The sequence below is a fragment of the Larus michahellis genome, chromosome 13, assembly GCF_964199755.1.
Source record: "Larus michahellis chromosome 13, bLarMic1.1, whole genome shotgun sequence".
NCBI lineage: Eukaryota > Metazoa > Chordata > Aves > Charadriiformes > Laridae > Larus > Larus michahellis.
The window spans coordinates 3,932,150-3,956,562 of NC_133908.1; the positions used below are offsets into that span (position 1 = coordinate 3,932,150).

General features: G+C 50.2%; 1 long non-coding RNA gene across 3 annotated transcripts; it reads left to right on the forward strand.

Moving 5' to 3' along the window:
- The first annotated feature begins 831 nt into the window (after positions 1-831).
- LOC141750623 (uncharacterized) lies at positions 832-24,413 on the forward strand. Of its 3 annotated transcripts, none has more exons than XR_012589740.1 (4): positions 832-1,563; positions 2,623-2,695; positions 9,905-10,001; positions 18,828-24,413. It is a non-coding gene; the product is annotated as an uncharacterized LOC141750623 (long non-coding RNA). The 3 variants fall into 3 exon arrangements; XR_012589739.1 differs by lacking the exon at positions 832-1,563 and adding an exon at positions 2,412-2,539; XR_012589738.1 differs by lacking the exon at positions 832-1,563 and having other exon boundaries at positions 2,579-2,695.

Sequence of the window (24,413 nt, forward strand, 5' to 3'; positions counted from 1 at the left end):
TTGAACCTTGCCAAGCTAAGGGGGAAGCAGAGGAGCAGGAGAGCACAGAAAATTAGTTCATGCACCTTCTGCAATGGCTCTCTGGGCAGAGCAAGAGCAAAAACAACTTGTAAGAGCTCTGAAGTCGAGGATGGGTCCAAAGTGAGCTAGCCCAGCTGCAAGCCATTCTCGGGAACTGCTTGCACAAACTCACTTTTGCCACCAAATGTCCATATAATTTTATGGCCCTGGTCTGTCCATCGCGCCTAATACATGGATATATAACCCATGTTTAAGTAATGAGATATGACAGGTTGTACATTTCTGGGCGATTATGGCATGTGTCATAAAGCAAAAAGCTGAAGGCAATAATCCCCTGGAAACACATTGCCCCGGGGTGTCTTGTTACTATTATGAAATAAAATTGCAAATGAAAAAATAATGAAAACATTCAAGAACTCGTGCACTCGAGCCATAGGTATGGTAGAACTGTCAGGCAATCAAACCTCCGGCCCAAACTGTGAGGATCATTTCTATCCGGTGGAAACACCCGCGCGCCCACCCCACATGTGTTACTGGACAGCCTGGACCTGGATGTTGTTATTCCTGCAACCAGGACCCCGAGAGACGCCGCCTTTCCTTGGTAGCTCGAGGGGTTCGCCTGCACTCTGCTCACCAATAGCTCATCGCCTGGGGCTACTGTCCTCATTTCCAACCCTTGGAAACATTAAAGAGGTCTCCACTCTAAACTCTTTCGCTAGAAAGCTTCATCTTTCTTTTTTCCTCCCTGCATTTAAGGTGGAGAATCTTGTGAACTGTTTGGGCTAATAATCTCTCTCCTGTTTTAACTAGGTTCAAGGCAGCAGCTTTCTGTGGAGTCTGAGAGACGTCATATCTTAGGATGGAGTCACTGGGAAGCTGTCGCTTGGGTTTTCTTTGGTTCTGGGCTCCAGTTCAGCGCTTTAATGAAGCTCCTCCTTCTCCTAGCATCGAGTCACCGCATCTGGGGCTCGGTCTCCTTTTCCAGGTAGCAGAAAGATTATTTCCCCGAGGAGGCTGGGAACAACAACTAAGATAGTTGCACGAAAGCACGGGGATACCACTATCCTGCCTTTTGTATGTACATACATTTTTGTTTTTTAACAACAGTGTTAGGATGTCAAAATTTCTAGAGGTTCTTGGTGCCGTACTGAACGCAGAGCAATAGGTCTGTGCCAGAGAACGGGAGAGGTGTGATGAGAAACAGAAGCAGAGGGGTGATGCCAACATTAGTCAGCTGCTCGGTGGGAGAGAGCTGGACTTTCCCCAGCCGAGGCTGGAGTCCCCAGATGCCATCGCGAGCCTGGTTGCGGAAAAGGGAAGCAAGGTCGTGACTCCAGCTTGAGGGACCGAGAGCGGGAATTGCTCTCTCACAGCGTGGGTCCTCCAGCACAGCCCTGCCTGCTGCTGCTATGAAGTCACTGAGACATTTTTCCAAAACAGCTTCTCTTGGTGGTGCCATAAACCCAACAGCCAATAATGGAACAAGAAGTTTACTGGCACGCTGTGACTCCATCGGGGAATGCCTCGTAGCTCTGCTCGTGGGTGAGTAATGCAGGCAGACCAGATTCATGCCAATAAAAACTTCGCTATGTGCTCTGGACGAGAGACGCATCATGTGAACTGACTTAATAGCGATGTTGGCAGAAGATGAGGGGTGACCGCACCATTGCATTATGTCCTTTGTTTTGCTTGGTGACTGAATCATCAGCTGGGAAAAACTGGAGCTCCCTAGACTGGGTGAAAGTAGAGTGCTGTTATCAGATCCGCTCTCCGTCCCAAGGAAGAGATGGAGAGCGTGGTGTTGCGTAGTACTTGGTGGTCTTGGGATCTGACAATCCTAGCCAGACCAAAGAAAGCACCAAGAAAAAAAGAAATATTAGGACGGAAAACCATTTACTAATATGACCGTGTGGAGGAAGGGAGAGGTTTTTTGTAGCTTCTTACCGGACAGAGGAAGGTCAGGAATCTCCATCCTTGGAGGTGTTCAAGGGCTGACTGGACAAAGCCCTGAGCAATCCAGTCTGAATTCCGACCTTACTTTGAGCAGGAGGTTGGACTAGAGACCTCCCAAGGTTCCTTCTGAACTGATATATCCTGTGATTCTATAGCAATACTGTGCAATTTGGGGCAGTGTTTAGGAGCGAAGTTTGCCTTTAATTTCTGTGAAATCTTACCCATGAGCAGGTCACTCCTGCTAGGACAAGGGCATAGTTGTTACAATTTTTTCTCTCTCTTCCTCAGCTTCATTTGCATTAGATAAGGGATTGAAAACAGCCCCGTGATCTTGCAGCCAGAGGTTTGTGGGAGGGCTTTCACCCACCACACATGTGATATTAATACGCGTTTTCCCCCATGTGCAAGCTGTAACTCCACGCTTGCCAAGCCACCAAGTGGGTTGTCTGCAGCCCTGGAGATAGTTCTTAGCAGATAGTTGACGACTGTCACCTGCCTTCTGCCTATCAGCTCCCACAGAAAGAGTCCTTAACATGAGAAGCAGCTGAGAAGCTGCAGCTCAAGGGTACTTCTTTCCTCCTCTTCCTCTTTTTCTTTTTCCCAAGCTTAAGAAAAACACGCAGGATTTATTCTTTTTCCTTCTAACAGGTGATGAGAGGAGTTGCCAGGTAAAGCTGTTGCTGGTTGAGGACCAAGATGTACTGTCTACCACCCCAGAAAGGTAAAATGTCTTTGGTATTCTGTAGGATCCAGGGTAAATTTGCTAATTTTTGGCTCTTTAAGAAAAATGTTTGTCGCCAGTTCCATTTTCTGGGCTTGCCAAAAGCTGAGTCTTTTCTAGCAACTGCCCCAAGTTTTTGCTTAACTGATAACTCAAAAACGTCGATGGAAATGGGTGTCTCTTCTTCCCCCTTTCCTTCTTAAAGGAAAAAAGTCTGAGAAATTCCAGTACCTTGAGAACTGCTTGAGAATTGCATTTTCTAGTTTGAAAACAACAAAATGAAATTTTCATATTCTGAAAAGTAATTAGAAGCCGTCATTTTTCATGCAGTAAAGTTGAACAAAAGCAAACAAGTTTGTTGGAAGTCTCAAATGCTTCCTGACCATGTTTGGTTTTTTCTTTTAAATCCATTTGTTTAAATAAAAATCTGACGTTTTAATATGAGAAACTATTTTGTTTGGGCTTTAGTATACATATTTTAAATTTAACATCATAAAATACATCATGACACCGAATATGTAATAATATGTCATTAAATATCTTAACGTATTTTAAACAAACTGCTCCAACAAAATAATGTCCAAAATCGAATTAAACCTTCCAGCACTGCCTCTGGAAAGTTGAGGCAAACGCTTTGACCCTCCTCAGAAATTTCGTAGAAATCGACAAGTTCTTGCAAAATGTTCTGATTTCGATCCAAATGTGGTTTTGGAACGAAGGCCTCCATCAATAACTCTTTGACCAACTGCTTTTGATCCATGGCTTTCTAGTTCCACTCGGTACTCAAAAATGCTTTCCCCCCCCTCCCCGTCGTTTTCTTAAATTGAATTATCTCAACCCCTCAGAAGGAAAGGCAAAAATCATTCTTTACCCTCATTTTACTGACAAGGAAGCCAAGTTGTAGGGAGAGAACTTGGCCAGCCCTTGCGAGGAGGGAGGGCTGAAGAGGAAGCCAAGACTTAGGGGCCACCTCAACGCTTCCCTTGGTGTGGATCATACCCAGCTCCTCTAGGACTAAACGGGGCATGTGGTCTGTGCTGGCCAGGATGGATGGTGGGAGGGACTGTGGGAAGTCAATGTCTCCATTAAACCCTCTTGGATGTACAGTACTGTGTGCTTTCCTGTGCCGTACCCTGAATAAATGGGGGGTTTATGCGCTGCTGCTGGTACTTGCTTGCATCTTGGCTTGTTAATTCAATGAGTCGCAATTTCCCAGTCTAATTTTGCAGTTTCCCAGTCTAATTGCCCTGGCAAGGTGCTGCACCACCAACGTTGTACTCGGTCTTCAGAAGTGCTCAATTTTCTGTTGGTTTGTTTGTTTTTTTGGTTGTTTTTTTTTCTGTAAAACTGGAAGCGGGGATGGGCGAGGGGAGGGCACTTGCTTGGAGAAAACTCAGGGTTGAGCGAAGGTTGTATCCTGTTTCCTGAGGCTCTGCTTGATCTTGATGGTAAAAGAAGCTTTCTGAAAAATAACATGACAATTGTCATTTGTCCCATCACAGTCAAGGTTTGTCCCATCAAGTTACCCTCAAGAGATCTGGAGGGGGCTGGTTGTTAACCAGATTTCTGAGAGTTAAAGCATGTGTTTCTTTTTTATTTTTAAAGTGCCTGGTTTCACCTGGGGGAGAATCTCTGTAGAAGACTAAAGAGTGAACGAATAACCTCTCTTTTTGTATGTAGAAGCCTTAAAAACCGGTTCAAGCTGAAAGGGAACACTTGGGATGTGATTGATTTCTTTTTTGCTTTTCCAAATTCCTATTGAAAACAAATAAATAGCCTCACGAAATGGCACCGCTCTATTTCTTTACTTGGAAAACAAGCTTTAATAAGCGAAATATTTATGTGTTAGTTCTATGCAAAAGCCTCGTGCTAAAGAAAGGTGTGCCTCGAATGAGCCAGCTCTAGCTTGAACTTGGTAATGAATATAGTCTTCACCAAAGTGTCCGACTGCAGTCACCTCTCCCAGTCTCTCCACTATTTGCAGTCAATCACAGCAGCATTGGCCTTGGTCCACAAGGTCCTTTGACCTGAAACCTTAGTGGAGTTTGGTGAGCCAAGCTCTTCAAGGGCATGGGTTTAAAAACCCAGAGCAGGATAAGGTCTCTCACCTTCTGGAAGTGCCTCTTTCTCTCCTTGGAGGAGCTAACGTGTGGAGATCTCCATAAGGTCAGGTGAATTCATCCATTTCCGCTTTGTTTTGTCCTTTTCCAATGCACTAAGCACCAGTCCCACTGCTAGCTTCGCGGTTCTGAGCTGTGCTGTCATTGCAGCAATGGGTGGGAACCTCTCCGTTCCCAAATCTTCATTAGCCCAAGGCCGTGCTTAGTTGCATCTGACTCCACAGCCTCTAGAAATGTGTGTATCTAGGGCAGCTTTGTGGTTTTGTATAGCCGTAATGATAACACAGTAATGAAAAAGTCACCCTCCAAAGAAAGCCCTTATCTTTTCTGACAGCCACTCAGAGGAAGAACACTAATTTCCAACCTGTTTCTAAACATACTGACAGTGGGTGATTAAGGGAACAAGGGAAGCAATATACTGCGTACTTGGCCATAAATGAAGAATTAATTGAACACTTTCTTTTAATTTCCCCCACTTGCCCGAGGCTGAACCAAACTTGCATCTCTTTAGCTGACAATGTGCTTCCCGGTGGAGGAAAGGTGCGCAGTGGTTATTTTTCCGTGTTGGTTGGCGCTTCCGTCACTTTCTGCTTGATTTGGACAGTTCTTCGCTGGTTCTTTGCTCTTTTCACATCAGCTCTTGCTTCTTCGTGCTCCTTTTCCAAGTATAGCAGAGCCAGGAGGAAGGTTTGGGTTGCTGGATTTAGCAGAGCGTCCTACGGTTAGTGGTGACGGTGTAAAAGATGTTCTGTTCATGGTATCAGCTCCAGGTAATGGCAATGTCTGGTCAATGCTATGCCTTGTTATCAGCTGTCTGCATCCTGTGCGATACCTGGAGACCGTGGGCTGTAGCAACCCTGATTTTGGAGGGTTGACCCTCCCGTGTGTCCCATCACATCCCTTCTTTCAGCTGCGGGTGCTCCTGGTCTGGACCTTGGTGTGACTTTGGAGAGATGTTGTGATCCTTGAACTCGGTAGCGGGTAACTTGCAGGTCAAGCTCCTTTCCCTGGGGAATGTAGCCAGCTACGGAAATATATCTGCTGCTGTGGAAAAGGGAGCTTTTTCTCACCTCTTAGTGTCCCTTGAGACTGGGAATCCCCCAGCAGCAGAGCTGTGCTCCTGGCTGGCTTTGCAGCATCTTTGTCACCTGTATAACAGAGAGAAACTCAGAGGCAAACATAAATAACTAATTTAAGGAAAAGTTCTCCTGAAAATGATGCGGAAAAGTGAAAATGCGTCCAAGGAGAAATAGGAACATAGTGTGTTCAGCTTAGGTGCTTTTCTCCCCTCTTTTTCTCCCCCTTTTCTCCCCGCTTTTTGGTAAAAAGGACCCACGGACAGCTCTGGGTCTCTCCCATGGGTCTCCCCTTCCAGCTTAGATCTTTTTAACTGAATTACTCTCTTTACCCTCAGTACTGGGCTTTCCTGGTGTGACCTCAAAGACTTCTCCCAGAGCAGTGGGTATCATCCCTCAGCCTGAGCACTAGGCAGGATTTGGCCCTGCCTTTACCACTAAGGAGATCCATGGCCTGATGCTCACCGTGTTGCTCCCAATTTTGGGGAGCGTGGAGAGCCAGCTGCCCAGTAGCAACTTTTGCAGCAGAACATGGATTCACAGAGGAGATCTTTGGGCAGCATCGGGAGATCTGAAACTTTCTTTTCCCTTTTTGTCTCTCTCTCTGCTCCCCTGACCATTGCCTGGCCCCAATTACAGCCTGGGTGCTCTCGGAGGAGACGCAACAAAGCCCCGTCGTGCGCCGTCCCGCCAGCCCTACAAAGACGACATCTCCTGGACTTCTGTCCTAATGAGAGCAAATTTTTTGTCCAAACATTTGAGGCGAGGAAGTGCCTTCTCTTGCCACCCCCTGCCGGGATTAATGTTATTATCCAGTTCGTTCGGGTTAGAAATTAAAACATGGGCATTCGCTTCTTTTAATGAGAGGTGACAGTGGCTCCAGCACTTCAGAAGGGAATTAGGAAGGAAGGGATGGCTGCGGTGCCCGTCTCCGCAGAGTCTTATCCATCGGCCCTTCTGTCCTGAGCGGCATGTGGGATCAAAGGCCACCTACCTGCTGCTGAGCACAAAATCCCTCGGGACACCCCCTCCGGCGACCCTGCCCCACGCTGGAAATAATGGATTTAAAGGGCAGCGTAACGCTGGGCTTCGCTTCCCTCGGGAGGATGGGGCAAGAAGGCAAAGAGGACCCCGTGGAGCTTCTGGGCATCGTAGCCAGCTGTGGAGTTTTTGGGGTGCTAAACCTGGCCAGGTTTTGGCTTACGACTTTGGTGGAGGGGAGAAATATTGGCATAGCCAGACTTCAGGCAAAACTGGTGAAAATGCAGCAATTGAAATGTTATGGAGACAATTTGTTATTATTATTTTTTTTTTTTTTAGTGAAAAGCTTGGAACTTGAAGTTTTCAATGGGACCTTTTGACTTTAGCTAAATGTTCCAGACAAACGTTTGAGGTTTTTTAGGAATTTAAAAAAATGCTCATTAGAAACACCCACCAAAGGCTTCCCGTGACTGACGGTCTTATCAGTGAAAAAATAGGGAGCTAAACCCGTTCTTATATCTGTCTCAGGATAGGTTTGATTAGAAACGTCAAAAAAATATGGGGCAAAAATGTGAATTTTTAATCCCATTTTAAAGGACCTTTACCCATGCGTGAACTTTTCTTTTGAAGTGCTGCAGTCGGCTCTTCCCCGCGCCGCTCGGAGAAATGCCTGCTTGGAGGGGGAGATGGCCCGCGAGCCCAAACAAAAGGTTTCTCGCTGAACCCTTAAAGCAGACGGCATCGATCGCTGCTCGTGGCGGGACGCCGGAGCGTCGGCTCCTTCTGCTGCGCCAGGCTGCGCACTGGGACACGGCCAGTAAATCCATTTACTGGAATGCCAGGGAAATTGCTGGTGCTCTGGAGGTGGAGAGGGATGGTGGGGAGCAGACACCGACCCACGTAACACAGACCGCAGGGTGGCAAAACAGATTGAACAAGCTGATAGCAGTGACTGTAATTAATTTTGCTGGGTGGGTTATTTTTTTTTTTTTTTGGGGGGGGGGGTGCTGAAACAGCTTATAGCTGCTCTAGGGAAAGGATGGGGAGTGGAAAATAATTCCCCACGCACACGTCATATAGAGGACGTTTTTTGTGCCCCTCTGCTGCGGGGCTGGAGTCTCGCTCGCCTTGGCCATGTCTAAATGGCTTCAGTAGCTGATATGGGATGAATTCAGCCCAAATCCCACTCTGTCTCATGCGGTGGTGCGCTCCCTGGGGAACATCCCATCTGAAAATTCATTTTAAGGGTTTACTAGCATGAGTTTTGGGGAGGCAGGTTGTTTGATGGAAGTAAATTGGAGAGAGAGCAGGTGGTGGCCGTGTGGGTATTCCCTTAAAGATCTGCGTCAGAAGCGCTCTTGCCGGTGGCTGGGGACCTGCTGGTTATTGCTGTCCCCTTGGTGGCACTGGGAGCCAAGGGACAGCAAATAACAGCTCCACCAGGGCATTCCCCGTGTCGGGGAAAACAGGAACAGATGTGTCGCAGCTCCAGCTGCCGGGGGAAAAACATCCCTTTCTCCCCATCTCCACCACAGAGGAAAATTTCTGCTTCTTTCTTTCCTTTGATTGGAAAGCTGCAAATGAGTGCAATTTTAGGTTTCTGAATGAGAAATCGTCAGTTTTCAATGGATATGTGACATAGCTTAGGGAAAGCCGACCCTCTTAAGTAGAAATCAGCCTATTTTGGCGCTCAGCTCTGGAGCGGGGCAGCACCACGCGTGAACAGCCAGGGAAAAGCAGAATTAACGGCATGAACCCTCTCATCTCTCTCCATCAGGGCTGGGGGCTGCCAACATCACGACTGGAAGCGGGATGGGGCCATCGTCCTCGCCGAGGGCTGGGAGGGGGGAGCCGGGGAACAACCGCTGGGGAGCAGAAACACGGCTGCTCTCCCGCGCAGGTACGCTCAATAAATAGCAAGCGATAAAACAGCCGTCTCCATCAGGAAATCAATGAGATGTGAGGCCTTTGGGCTGGCTTTTTTTTTTTTTTTTTTTTTTTAAAATCCTTTTTTTCCTCCTCGTTTTCCATTTTTCAGGCAGATGTCTAAGGTGAGGGTTGTGGAAGCAATTGCTTCTCGAGGCAGTTGCTTTTCTGTTCTCTCCATTCACAGCTAAAGTGCAGCGAAGCCCATCGCTCTGGGGCTTTGTGATGCTTCGCCGTTCCACCCCCCCCCCCACCGCCATCCGCTGGGAAATTGGGCGGAGAGAGGCTGGAACTGGGGAGGTTGCTGGGGTCGTGCGTTTGAGATGCTCACGGCTTGGAGGAGATGCATTAGGCTTGGAGCCGGGCCTGGCCGGCGAGACCCGGAGCGAGGGAGAGGAGGGTTTGGAAGCTCTAGTCGCAAAACGTTTGCTCTGCGTTTGGATTTTGAGCTTGCTCAGAGACAAGGAGGGGCTGAGAAGAGGGTTCAATCCAGCTCTGCTCGGGGTGAGCTGCTGGTCCCGGGGACGTGCTGGAATGAGTGGGCAGCACGAGGTCTTTGGCAAGAAGAGACGGAGCAGAGAGGTTCGGGTGAGATGCGCCAGTGACTGGGGAGATGCAGGTTTCCCTTTGACGTGTCAAAGCGTCCTTGTGGCCCATCAGCCCAGCCCTGGGGCAGTGGATGGCTTCTCCAGGGCTTTCCTCAGCTCCCACCTGAAGCCCTTTGCAGTCACGGCTCTGCCAGGGACTCCAGGACCTCAGCTCCCGTCCCATCCCTTCCCAAGCAAAGGCCATGCGTCTGCATTTTAGCAGCGATGCTCTAAACACCCCCCCATGCTCCTCGCCTCATGTTTACAAGCGTTTCTGCCCCCCGCAGCTGACGTTGTGGTCTCCCTCCTGCATTCACAGCATCCACCCAAACCACTCGCAGTGCCCCGTCCAGTGCAGCGAGAACCACCCAAACCCACGGGGTGTGCGTTGGGGTGGAACTGGAGCTCTCCCTCATCCCTAAAATATCCAAACGGATTTTGCTCCTAAGCAGACAAATGAAGATTTTACAGTTAGCACGATGCGTCTGTCTGAAATAGCCCACCTCTATTTTTTCGCAGGGAGTACAGATGTTTACAGAAACCCAAAGCTCTGAGTTCGTCCCACCTCGAGAGCATCCGCTTGCGTCCCGGATGAATTCGTAACTGCAGTAAACAGGTATTTGAAGCTCTGCGCTCCGCCTCACGCTTTCCTGACTTGTTCCTTACACTTGCCTTGTTTTACCAGAGTTGCAAAGTCCTTGAGAAATTTTAACTTGTGGAAATAGTCCTGGGTTAATTTATTTAATTTGGATTAAGGAGGAGCTGGAGATGGAGTTCCAGAGACATGCCCTTAAAGATAGAAATAAAACCCAGCCTATAGAGGTGGAATAAATATTTCCATCCCTTTTTTTAACTTGTCAGGATGGGAAAAGCAAGGCATTTGATGGGTCGGGCTTGATGGATTCAGCAGGACTGAGCGTATTTGGGAGCAGACCTGGGTTTTGGAACTAGAAGTTCAGGTTGAAGAAGGGCGACCCAGCTTTGAGACCAAGACTTTGATTTCATGGTGGTTAGCGTCCCCTTTGTAACTCGTCCTTGTCGGTGGTTTATGGCCTTGCTTGCCTCACTCCTGGCTTTAACCTTCAGAAGCTCAAAACTGCCCAACCCTTTCTGCTGCTGGTCGCACAGAGACCTGAGCGCGTGAGGAAGGGACGGCGTTGGTTTAGCTAAGGAGGGCTGAGCTGCTTCGTCCTGAGATCTGGGCTCTTTGCAAAAATGGAGAGGAATTTAAGAGGTCAAACGTTACCACGCAATTGAATTTCGAAAAAACTTCCTGCTTTGAGAACATCGGAATATTCGGTGGGCTGGGTTTTAATGACACATTTTCGTAAGTTAAAATATAAGCTCCCGAATAGCTGCTTTGCGAACCTAGTTGTCAGTGAAAAGGGTAATTCAGCCTAAGAAGTCATAAGGAAGGGAAATGAAACAGCAGGGGCAAAGAGAAAGGCTGCCTGAACTAAAGCATTTTGCTGTTATTTGAAGGAAACAAATAAATTTCTCCGGGCGAAAATTTCACCAGCGTTTCTGCAAAATATTGTGGCTTCTGCAAATCTGCTTTTTGTGCCGCTAATTTGTGTCACGGAAGGAGCAGCAGCCTCCTCCCGCTCCAGTGGAGACTGAAGGGGGTTTTTCCCCGGAGAGCAGGAAGCAGGGGATGCTCTCCTGGCGCTGCCGCTTGCCGGGGACCGAGCAGAGGACAGATTGCCTCGAGTCCAGGTCCTACACACAGCGTGGAGAGGCAGGGAGAGACCTTGATATATCATCTGTCCCTTTGAACAATCTCAGGTCGGCTGGGCAGGTTCATTCATCTTCTCTCTCAGAGAAGGAAGGAGTAAATTCGCTCTGGTCTGGATTCCAGATGTTTGGGGCAGGGGGTTTGTCGTGGCAGTACCTGGGGTGCAGAGATGGTGCGCCTTATCCGAATCCTCCGATCTGGAAGAGCGCTGGGTGCTCCTGCCAACGGTGTTCCCGGGCAGACGGACCTGCTCCATCCTCCGGAGCGTCGTGGGCTGTTGCCTGGTGGGGATCAGCCCTGTCTCCTGGTGGGGTTACCACCTGTCAGCCGCGCGGATATCACCGGCTGCACGCGTGTTCCTTACCTGTTGCAAACATAAAGTATTCTTTAAATGATTTCTCTGACCCGCTGGCTTACGCTGCCGGAGTTAACTTCACAGCCTCGTCATTAAGGCTCAGCTACCAAGAGATGCCTCAGCTGCTTTTAATCGCAGGGACATCCCCTGAGCTCCCAGATGCCAGACTCGGGCTTATTACCTTGCAGGAACTTGTTAGGCTGTCAGCCCGAAATGTTCAAATATCCCAGGTGAACCACCTCCCATATTCATTTAATTATCTGTCTATACTCATACATATATATAATAGTCTTGCAGCTTGTAGGTTAAAATAGCTGACTTTGAAAGGAACGGATGTAAGAGTATGTTTACCCTGCCTTTTGTTCCTTAACCATCAAGCATAGATTTTTAAACCACGTGCGGACAAAACGTTTTAGGATTCAGTAACGGGGGCTCATACATTTGCTGCTTGCACGTCTGATCCGGACAGGAGATGTGTTGAACTGGTTAAAACGTGCGGTTTTTTCGCTCTGTTAGTAAGTTTGATGTTGGGAAAGAAAATGTCATTCTGGTTCATAATTTCAGGAATGACATTGGGAAGGGGATAAGAGGGAATCGAGGGCACTGAATGTCACCTGCTTTGGGCAAGGGGGTGTCTTTCGCTCTCCTTTTCTGGAATTTTTGGGGATTCTGCAATTAGCAAAGTTTTGTTCAAACTGAAAGCAAATAGAAATTAGGAAGCTTCAGAAGGGCTTGGGTTGGGTTTTTTTTTTTTTGTTTGCACGCACATGGTGTAACCTTTTAAAACTTGTTTGTGTAAAGCGCCGTCTCCGCCGTCAGTCAGATGCTCTGGTGGCCAAAGCGTCGTGTTGCAGCTCACGTTCAGCTCGCTGGGTCCCCAGCTTGGTCCCCCCGCCAAGGACGGATAAGGCCATGAGTTATGTTTCTGCCTCTCATCTGTGTTTCCTCTTCACCCCAAATCAGCTGAAAACACCCGGGAAAGCTTCTCCTGGGGTTTTCTTCCCGTTGGTTGTGAGCGGAGACCGTGCCCAGGCTTGAACGCTTGGAGCATCGTTGCTCATCGCTGCGAAGGCCAAGAGGTGCCCTTGGCCCTTACTGGGGACCGAGGGCTGGTCGGAGAAAGGGCCGGGGGGGGCCGGGGACTTGGAAACCAAGCACATTTCTTTTAACGCCGGCTGCCTCCGCCGCCGGCCGTTCCCTCCCAGCCCATCCTGTTTCAATCGCGCCAGCCCGGCAATGTTATTTCAGCAATCAGCTGCAAGACAAAACAGCTGGCCCCGTCAGCCGGCGTGCGGAGGTGTGGAAAGTCCGCTGGGGGATTAAGCTGGTCTTACCATCAGTCCTCACTTGTGAAAATACAACCTACTAAGTTTTCCTAGATGATGCAGTTTTCAATTGCTTTTGTTTGCTTTTCAGGCAGGTCTTAAATCAGGCTGTCAGTCAGCCTCCCTTCCTCCCCCCCACCCCCCCCCACCCCTCGCCTCGCCTCCGAGGCGGCTTCCAGGCACTTTCTGGGAGGACCTGTAATATCTTTGCTATCGCCATTTATTTGTGGGGTTTTCCCTTCCCTCCCGGTAGGAAGGGAGGTGCTATGTCTCGCGCGGCCAAGCGCATGCTCCGTAGCTCGTTGTTCAGAGCCCCCCGATTGCCATCGGTCCCGGGGTACCCGGCAGTGATGCTGCAGGGGGGGCAACATGTAGGGGAAGGACACGGGAGGGGACACCCTGCCCTGGTGCTTGGTGTCTTTGCATCGTAAATCCAACCCGCCCTCCAACTTTCTGCTTTCGCATGTGCAACACAGCAGGGTCGGGAGGGTGGGGAGATCGTTATCGGTGTCCGAGGAACCTCTCACCCTCTCTTCACGCCTGCCACAGGGCATTTCCCATGAAGGGCTAGGTTTATCTGCGTTTCCTCTCCTCCCTCGGCTGTTACATCCATCTTCTTGCCTGCAAAAGGTATTTGCGTAGCGTCCCGCGGGTAGAGCGGAGCTGAAGGCTCGTTAGAGCTCACTGCTAGAGTTTCCTATCCTGGCCAAAGAGGGTGCCATGGTTTTTGGAGGATGAAGTACTGGCTGAGACGTGGAGGATGCAGGTCTGCAAGGTGCAAGGCTGCGAGTTCAGCGGGAGTCAGACGCTCGGCTCGGCCCCGCGCTCCGTCCCACCAGGCACATTTTTATATATCTTTAGGTGCTTGAGCACAGTGCTGTCAACACATGGGGAAGGAGGTGGTCCTGTCTGCGTGTACGCAGCAAATCCAACACATCGCAGGCAGAGGTTGGCTCTGCTTGACATATGGAGCAGGTTGGTGCCTCCGGGACGCGGCAGCCCTGCGGCAAACGTAAGGCAGAGCTGCTCCCCATGTGTTCAGGGGAGGTTGATCCGGGGTTTCTGACCATCCGGAGCAAGCCCCGACCCAGGTCTCTGGGCATCAGGTTACTGCTCCAAGTCATGGTGCGCGGGTCCCGCTGGCAGAGGTGGCTGATCTCCAAGGACCTTTACAAATCTGGCCCAAATCTCCTAAGCAGCCGTGGCAAAGTCTCTTCCCCCCACCTCGGCCTCAATGTTCCAGGTGTTTTCTTCCGCCTTTGTCTCATAACACAATACACAAAGGACAGACCTCTTCCAGATACGGGAATCTGTGCGCCAAGTCCACTCCCAGCAGCCCACTAAATCCTACCCCTCCATGTAATTTAAATCGCAGCGGTTGTGCCTAGGGGAAGGTGGGGGAGGCTGCTGGATTTGAATGTCACCTGGTTAATGAATGCACTGCGATACCTTTTTCCCCCCCTCCCCGTATCTACAGCAAAAGTCCGGGGATGGAGGGGTTTTGATCCGCGCTGCTGGCTGAAGAAGCTGATTCCCCCGGCCGAGCTGCTGTGGCTGGTATAACGCAGACGCGGTGTGCCGGTGGAGCCGGGGTGACGTGAGCAGACAGGGCTCGCAGCCCTCCCCGAGCTCCTGGGGGATCGCGATGCTGAGCTGCTGGCAACTTGCATCTCAGATAAGGAAAGAAGGCCGAGAAAACCCAGGGCGCGTCCCTGTCCTGGAGGGGCCGAGGGCAAGCAACTGGTTTTTGCATGGTGCAAGCGACGCAGGAGAACGGCCCCTTCCTGGCGGAGAGATGTGCGCTCCCACCTAAGCTATCAAAAAATGCAAATATTTGTCTAATATGCCCCATTGCTGCCAGAGACACGCAGGGAATTGGCCCCAGATAATTTTATTAGGGAAAGGATGGATAGGTGGGCAGATCAGTAAGGCAAGGTACCCTAAAGCTGTTTGAGGACAGGGGAGGAGCTGGATGTGATTTTGGGGGTGCGTGACAGCCAAGTGAGCAGTGACCCTCTCTGGCTGCAGGAAAGCAGCAGTGCTTGGCACTGGACTGGAGGATGAAGGAAGGGGCTTCACAGGCTTTCCTCCTGCTCTTGTTGGTGTGCAAGAGCCTTGGGCAACTGGAGAGCCCTTGAGAACCACCATGCAGACGTGTGGTCCCTGCAAGAAGGGGACAGAGGGTGGTCACGTCTTTGACTTACACAGCTGAATCCACAGCAGCTCCTCACTCCAAGGCTTGAACTGGTTTTACGTCTCATTTTTGGCAAGCCAGAAGAACCTTGGCATCTAGGTAATGCTTTGCTTTCCTCCTCCTCTTTGCATCTCCTGCCAAGCAGCCTGGAGACACTTGGAGAAAACTACATCTTCCAGTACTCTGGTGAGCAAAGAAGGACCCAAATTCCTGGTCTTAGTGTTATGTAGCCAACCATAAATCAGACCGGTCCTGCAGGAGGAATAAGAGATGTGAAAGTGTCTGTGCTGTTAAAGGGTCCAGCCCATAGAGTGAGGGGAAATGTGTTTTCCCTTGGGCCAAAGCAAGCTGAAGGACCGAAAATCTCTTGCCTCTCAACTCTGATGTGAAATCCAGGTTGCGTCCCCTGCACACGTCTGCAGCACTGTTTCTTCTGGTGCCTTCAGGAGAAAACAAAGCAGGAACAAGCCATGGCAGACGGTCTCCAGCACAGCGTGGTGCCGAGGCCTCAGGTGCTTTGCAGGTGAGGAAGACAGGCTGTGGTGCACAGCATGGCTTAAAAGCCTTCCAGGGATGCTCTGAATGAGAGTCACCTTGTTGTCCTGCTAGAAGCATTGCTTGAATAGCTTCATCACCAGCGGCTTCAGCAGGGGCTTATCCAACTCCTGAGCTCCCCAGCACCATGGCTCACTCAGCTGTCTCGGCTCGAGGAAGGAAAAGCATCTGGCTGGTGTCAGGGCTGCTTGTGGCTGATAGAGCAATGAGAAATCACTGCACCGTGCTTTGAACCATGCTCTGCTGGGTCTGGGACCTCCTGGATTCATTGACAGTCTGTCTGCTCTTGGCCTGTGCTCCCAAGACATCCCCCAGCCGTTGCTGCTGGGCAAGGAGAGAGGATCAAAGAAAGTCCTTCAGGCTCAGGAGATGGGAAGCCACGGCCCTCCCTTGTCCTGGTCTGGCTCCTTCCCCTTTGCATCTTGCCCCAGGGGGTTTTGAAGATGCCCAACTGGCAGCCCTTCAGCGCATCCCTGCAGAGACAGGAGTGAGCTACCGAGCAAGGCATCAGACCAAGAGCTCCCTGCAACCCAAGATCATGAGCGTGCATCAGCCTAATGATGCGGGATAGCATTCCCCCCTCTCCCAGGGCTCCCAGAGGAGGGATACACAGGTGGGTGTCTGTGTGTCCATCTCTGGAGATTTCACTCCTGGCATTAGTGAAGCCCTGGTGTTGGAGAGCATGGCCCAGAGCCTGAGTGGAAGACCTCACACCACGTGAGCCATTTTGGGTGCAGCAATGCATCTTACTGCTAACTTGGAAGCCCTCCCTGGTGAAGATAATGGCTGCTCTCATTTGCTCTACCCTGCCTAGGGAGAAAATGATGTTTGTACCTCGGAGTGGTTTTTTTTGGCTTGTTTCATCCTTCCCTCTTGCAGCCTAGGGAGCAGAATAACTGATTGGTACCCTTGCAAAGCTGCTGGATTCATTAATGCTATGTTACTTGGAAAATGCTGCTCAGAAGTCTTTATGTGTGAGCTTGGCTGTGGTTGAAACAGAAGCATCTCAAGTGAAAAAAGGATTCCTCAAGGAACTCCAAAATACCTGCTGTGGGATATCAAAGGGTTAATGTTTTAGCTGAACTCCTCCTCTTTCCACGCACCAGCCTCTCCTGGAAACAGTTGTGGGTTTTTTTTAACCTGATACAGAAAAATTTTAGAAATGGCACCCGTTTTATATTTGAATGTGATTAACCTAGCTGGGATCATTCAAAGCCAGCACCATTTCTCAGAGGGGTTCTGGTGGGGGGAGCTGGGGGCAAACCAGGCTGTGATACGTGCTAACAGGGGGCATTGCCATCCTACCCGCTGGAGCAGGTCTTGCAAGGGGATTGTGGAGCAACTGGCAGCAGACCTGGCTGGGAATATTTTTGATAAAAGACGCGTTGGAGTTTCTTGGTCAGATGAAACTTCTCAATAGCTACACGTGGCGCCTGCCAAAGCTGAAGCTGGGAATGGTTGCCTCCATTAGTAAGGCAGAAAAAATGGGGATCCGGGAAAAACAATGGCTTTATGCAAGTACATCCAGGCTGGGACCGTTGGCTTCAGCTCTCTGCAGAAGTCAGAAGCACAAGGCAAGGCTGCCAGTGACACCAGAGGTGTTGGACCTCCTTGCCCATCCACCATTGCAAGACCCCTGATGTGGTGCCAGGACCCACCATGTACTGCTTGATGGTGTGTCCTTCTCAGCGGGGTGTGATTTGTGCCAGAGCCTCCTGTCCTGCACACGGTGTCTTGGATGAGCTGCCAGTGGGCCAAGCTTGGATGAGCTTGGATGAGTTTGCATCTAGAAGCAAACTCTTCAGCCCAAGCCAGGGGATGGTCCGAATCTCCTCCGCTCTTCCTTCACCTTTCTCTTTTTCTCAGAAAAATTTTGGAGGTGGCCCCTTCCTTGTGGTGGGAAATAGGAAATTCTTGAAAATGTCCCTTTTCGGCAGGCGAGCAGCATTTCCGCTGCTCTCGGCACAGCGACGCCAGCCAGGAGAGGCCGCACTGATGGCGAGCTCCTTACAGCTGCTCTTCTGGTATAAATCTGAACGGCGAGCTTACCCAATTCATTAGACACTGCCTGTTGAAAAGGCAGTAAATCAGCTAAAACCTCAGTCAGAACCGGCTTTGGCATGTTTTATGGCGGAATTAGAATAATGAATGAGGAGCCGGCTGTTTATGTTAGTTTTGGCTTCCAAGCTGAAGAAAAATTCTGGTGTTGAGCTTCATGATAAACTCTCTACACCAGTGGGCTCTGAGGTTGGAAACAACTTTTTAAAACCTCAAGGGCCCAAGAGGGTGAGGGACGGGCACATCGCAAGCTGAGTGAACACTAGGGCTTAGATAAGAGGCGTGGGCATCTTTTGGGACATGGGGCAGGATGAGACCTCGCTGCTTGGAGGGGTTCTCCAAAGCTTGGACACCTGCAGTCTTCTGCTCCTTGGGGTTGGTCTCCACACGACATGCTTGAGGAGCAAAGTGAATTGGCCAAACCTGCAAGTGTCCAGCTATTTCCGCGCTCTGACTAGCTTATTTATACCTCGCTTGGATGAGTTGGGGTTCCTCCACACCTTGTGGTGGGTCACCCATCACCTGTCCTTAGCGGGGTTTTTTCCAGCTTTGCTCTCACATCCTTACTTGAGCTCATCTGTATAAAATGGGCTTCGTGGTCTGAACCTGCCAGAGCTGCAGGAACCAGAGTGAACTTCAGTGTGGTTTTCTCCAAGCTTTAACCTCAGCCTGGATGGCTCGTGGTGGAGCTGGTCCTATTTTCCTCTGACTGAGGAAAGATACTCTGGAAAACCTGACGAGCGGTTAATGGGACACAGTCCAGCTTGGTGGATGGATGGGGAGCATTTCTGTATTAGTATTAATAACCTAATAACGTAGCCTACAATGCATTATCCCTAATCCAGGCATGCTGCAGCAGATTCCCATTTTCTTGATCACTCTGTGTCCAGGCAGCCCCTCTGAGGTTACTGGGAGGAGTGAGTACCTTGATGTGCTGAGCTCCCTCCACCCCATGACTCAGCAGCGCTCTCCAAATAGCATGACCTCCCTTTGCTGAATCCAGGTTTTCATTTCTTGGTGGTCCTCTTTTCCCTTTGATGACTCTTGCTGTTTGGCTCAGAGTGGGACACTCCGTTCACCGAGCTCTAGGACCCTTCTGTCATGACCCTTTTGCCCCAGCCAGCAAACGCTAAGCAGATGAACCCAAATCTCTGTGCTTCCATAGTTTTACTAGTGCACAAAACTTGGCAGTGCTCATGGTCTCGTTTTTGCTTCACCAGGTGGTTGACTTCTTTCCAAGGGCGGTAACGCACGTCACCTTTCCAGCAGAGGAACCCAGCCCACCTGGCCTTGTCACTGTTCATCTTGTTGATTTTCCTGGATTTTTGAATTTTGCTTTTTCAAATTGTCTAAAAAGAAAGTGCTTGGCTTTGTCATGGGAAACGAAAGTTGCACAAAAGTCTCTTCCACCAGGTGGACTATGAAATGCAATTTGTAGACGGGGCCTCCTCATTTGTACGTGCTGCTTGGACAGGCAAGCTGAAAGCTTTGTGGAGGGCTGCTTAGAGCATGGAATTTGAAGCATCCTCTGTCTGAATCCAAGCTACAAAATTTGTAAAGGGAGGAAATCTGCCTACCGCTCTCCATCATGCTGCATCTTCTATAAGTAACCCTGTGCAAAGAGTCCAGGCTTGCACTTTAACAGCGATCACAAGATCTAAGGATGTGGTAATTCTCTTCCCACCTATGACATGACTCTGGTCTTTATGGTCTTTGCACGCCCCTTTTGCGCTCAGAAGCATAAGGCAAGTACCACCTCAGTTCACCTTTCATCCACCCCTTGACTGTCACCCCCAGGCAATGAAATGCCCCGAGGGTTTAATCTGAACTCAGCTGGAGACCATTGACTTCAGAGAGCTGCGGAAGTTCCTGCAGATCCAACCGCAACTGGTCATTGGCAGTCATGACTTTTTGTCTTCTAAGCTGTTTTGAACTCAAACTGTGCATACGCTTGGCAGGAGGAGCCAGGGCTTGGAGGGAGAAGAACACAATGAGGTTTCCCTTTGTGTCCCCTGGTGCCACCCCAAAGCCCAGGGCTCTCCCAACAGCCCTGCAGCCACCACCCACCACTGGATCTGCTGTATCCTTCCATCCCCTTTTTCTTCCTTTCCTATTAGCCGCCGAACTGGACCCCACTCAGTTCAAGTTTATCCCGAGAATGCTTTGTGGCCGGATTTGCCTCCCCGAGCTCCCTCGAGCGCCGGGACCGCGGCTGCCTCCTGCCGGAGTGGTTCGCTCAAGGGCAGCCGCCCTCCTTTATCTCTTTGAAGATTAGGGGGCTTTAACGTGTCTTTAAAGTGAATTTCTCCCCCCTCTGTTTTATTATTATAATTGATGACCAGCAAACTTTTCTTTTCCTTTATCTCTTAAATATGTTTCTTTACCCTTAAAAACGCAATATTTCTTTTAACTCGGAATATGGATGGGTCTGTGCGTAGCAGGGCCGCCTTTGAATCATCTGTCAATTTGATCGTGTAAAGCCTCTGTTTTCAGCTGGCATCCAGCGCAGATTTCAAAGCCGTGACTCACCCGTTCTTGCAGAGTTAGGACCGAAAGGGAAGGTAAAATTAAAAAAAAAAAAAAAAAACCAACAAAAAAACCAAACCCCAAAGAAACCTTTTCCAAGCAGTTAATAATTATTCAGTTTTATTTTGTGAGGTCTCTGTATCGGGGCTATCGGGGAGTTTTGCGCGTGCCGGAAGGATTAAAAGCGTTGCAGGATTTCAGTAGTGAGGACTCCAAAATGAATGGTTGCTCCGTGGAAAAGAGTAGGTTGGAAGAAATTAAATGACCGTAAATGAAGTGGGAAGGCCAAAACGTGAACTTCTTTTCACCAGGCGTAAGGCAGGGAAGGGGGAAGGCACTTGGATCATTTTATGTAGAGTCAAACCACTGCATTTACGTATAACGTCTATATGCTTTTGTAGCAAATGCTTGAAACTGAAACTGCTTTTTCTCTCCGTGCACGTCTGTATAAATAGCAAAAACAAATCCCCTTTCAGAATGAAAAATTCTGCTGAACTGAAAACCAGAAATTCCCTGAAAATGTGAATACGCCTTTTTTTTTTTTTAAGCAAAATTCCCCCCTATTTATATCGTTTCAAAAAAAAAAAATCTTTTTTTTTCCAAATGCCGTTTTTATCGGTGTGATTGCAGCCCGACATACCTGCAGCTGGGAACTGGTCGGTATTTTCTGGGCCTGATGCCCCAGCCCGGGGTTATGAGGCACCGTGTCCCCCCCCGGGAGGTGACAGGGCGCTGTGCTCCTGCCGCCGGTGGCTTCTGTTACAGAACCCCAGGCTTTCACCGAGACAACTCTGCAAATAGTGTCAGAAGAATACGCGTGCAGCAGCTCAGTGTTTCCTCTCTTGTCAGATATTTTTATGACACCTTATCGTATGCACCTTAAATCCACATGTAGAGAAAGCAGGCATTAAAAATGAACGTTTGTAACCGCCCGATGAGCGCCGGTGCCGCCTCTGGGTCAGCGGCAGGATGCTACTGGCGGATGGGACGTTTCCTAAGGGCAGTCCCCGCTCGGAGGTAGGGCAGGACTCACCGCGCCGTGTGTGACGGTGCCAGCTTCCAGCCCCGCTTATTTTAAGACTTCTCACTCCAGGATGGGGCCAGCCCAAATCCCTGCAGGCTTTGCCCCGTTGGCTTTGGAGATGGGGGACGGGGTGATGTTGCTGGTGAGCGTGCGGTGAGGGTCCCGTGGCTGTCTGAGCACCCAGGGTGCTCTGAGGTTCCCATTGGGAGCACTCTGCGCTGGGACCACACGGGACCCACCAAGGCAGAGGGATCTCCTGGTTAAATACCACCTTATAACACCACTGGGGACCCCAGAGAGGCTGCGTGTGGCAGTGGGGCCACGGTGGAGCTGTGTTGTCAGGAGGCAGGTCAATCGCGGAGGCTCTTGGAGCGCAGGCTAGTACCTTTGCATCTTTACAACACTTGCTTGTGCTATAGGGAGCCTGGGAGATGCTCATGTTGTCGCCCAACGCGCTGGCCAAGTATGTTGTCACTCCTTTTTTCCACATTCCTCATTCCCAATGCTAATCTCAGCACTTACTTGGCGATCCCAAGCAAGCTGGGTTTGAGATGATGGCTGCTACAGCATCTTCTGGAACACAGCACAGTTTTAAAACAAAATTTGCAAGCAGCTGCTGATGGAAGGCACTTCACGATGTCAAGCACTGCAGAAAACTGGTGTCTGGTGGTTGTTCATCCTTTGTAGCCAAGAGTAACGCAGCAGCATTGGTGTGAAGCGCATGGAGCTAGGGGCACGAAGCACAGAGCCTGCGTGTGTCTGATCCCATCTATTGAACTTACTTTTCCTTGCACCAGCCAGTTTCTGTAATTATTCCTTTCCTCAAGCATTGATGTTCTCCAAAGTGTTTTGTATATTGGCACCTCCAGCCTCTCTTCTGGACCTGCCTGGGAAGTGCTACCTGACCAACTATGTTGTCTTCAGCCCACCATTGCCATGTGAAATGGGCCACATTCCTCTTCCCTTTGGCAAGCGACTGCTGCTGTGTCATCGCCAAATACCCTTTGGTCAAAACTTCTTCAGCACCAAGTTCCCCTTGAAAGTGGCCTCAATGTTTTCTTAGCCTCTGAAGACCAACAGCTGGCCAGCGGGAGACATGTGCCAGGGGCACTTAAACCACCCAAATGTGGCCTTACAGGTCGGTCTAGAGCAGTTGGGAGCTGGAAATTAGCGCTTTTCAAAACCTCATCATTCATCACGTGGTTGTAAAAAGTATGAGAAAGGGAAGGGAATGCTGGAAGGAGGTGGTGGGGCAGACAGGAAGGAGGCCACCGGTGCTCGGTGGCCATTGACTATCTTCCTCTCCAGAAACACAAGATTCATCCCAGAATTAAGGTTGTTCTCCTGGTCTCAGGCTCTGAGAACAGAAGCTTCGAGGCGACTCCACGTTCTCCAGCTGCTCTCAACACGCAATAGTGAACCAGCTGTGCTGACGTGGGCCTCCATGGCTTGGTCCTCCTGCAGCCACCCACCCGCTCCTGGGGGAGGTGACGAAGATGGAAGGAGACAGTTTTAAAAGCAGAGCGTGAGTCACTTGGCGGTGGGGAAAAGCTCTAAGCAGAGGAGTCCTTGCCCCACCAGGCACCCATTGCTATCGGGGGGCTTTTGGGGGCACCGACCAGCAGTAGCAACTGGCTCAGGCTGGATCTGAGCCCGTGAACCAAGAGATGAAAAGCTGCGTTACAGGTCCAGGGAGCCCACCCAGGGCCCTACAGCCGGCTGAGCGCCAGGCGTGAGGATGGATACGCGGGCCATTGAGAGACCTCAGCCAGCGTATATTTGGGTTGTCTTGTGTGACACAAGAGAACCTGAGTTATTATTTGATCCTGCTCTGAGTAATAACCAGATAAATGGGCCTGCGGATTTCCAAATAAACATTTTAATAAATGATGGGTGAATTAAAGGAGAGCTGCTCTCCCCCCGCCCTCCCCTGCTCCCAATATTAATGTTCAAATGAAGGCAGGCAGTGTCTAACAGAGCCCCGTGTACTGTAAATACATTTCTTGCACTGTCACACATAAACACTGGAGAGAGGGAGATCAAAAGGTCTGGCCGTGCAGAGCAGAGCCGTGTGATGAAGTGAACATGTTGCTTTTGTGGCTGGGGTGGGGTGATGGGACGCCTGAGAATAACAGACTGGCTGGAGACGTAGGAGCCCAGAAGGCCTGGGGGGCCTCAAAGGGGGAACCAAAAAAAAAAAAAAAAAAAAAAAAATCCCCACTAGCAGCAGGAAAAATAAATAATTCCGTTATCTCTGATGAATTTCTGCCTTTGATCTAGTTTTTCCTCTCCCTCGCGCTGCCTTTTCGTTCCCTCTTCTCCCCCTGGCTCGCAGCCTTCCCCCACCTCCCCCTCGGACACTTTTTTTCCCCCCCCTTTCTCCTTCTTGCGGTTTGATTTATCCTGCGGCCGGCTCGGGGAGCCTGACGGGCCCTGATGAATGGGCAGAGCTCGTCTGCCCGTAGCCCTGCCCCGGCGTCTGCCAGGACATCCCCGGCTTCTTTTCATTCTTCGAAACCCGGCGTCCCGCCGGGCAGCCTGGCGCGGTGCATTCGGTTCGCGGGTTCTGCTTTCCTCGGCCGCCTCGGGGAAGATGCTTTCTGCCTCTCCCGCTCATACGCACACAAAGCCCAGCCTTCCCCATCCCGGGGTTATTTAACTTATCCTTGACAGCCGCTAAATAATGGGGTGTTTCTTCTACAGCCGGTACCTCCTTTCTGAGCCAGGGGAGGCCACATGGGTGCCTCTGATATTTCCCTGCAGCATTGCCAAAAAAAAAAAAAAAAAAAATTAAAATAATAAAGATGTGGGTTTGGAAACAGGGCGGAGTGGAAGTGGTCTGAGGAGGGACGGTGGCACGGGAGGGGGGACGGCCCCCCCAGGGGGGTTGAACAGGGAGATGCGATGGGAGGTGGTGGGTTTCCTCCTCCTCCTCCTCAGGGCTGGTGGAGACACCGGGCTGACCCTTCCGAGGAGAGGAGAGAGCAGTGACACCAAAACGAGCTGATGCTCGGCTCAGCTCTGAAATTCTGGTCCTGGAAAGGGCCCGAGTCATGACACAGGTCAGCACAAGCGCCCGACCTGGGGCGCTTCTGTTTCAGTGCCCAGATGAAGATGTCTTTTAAAAACAAACAAACAAACTGCTTTTGGGCCTCTCTGTGTTTGAAAACACCGTGAAAACGCATCACAAACCGTACCGTGGGCCTTTTGTAGACCACCGCCTTCTCCCTGCCAACTACTCCGGTAAAGTCTACAA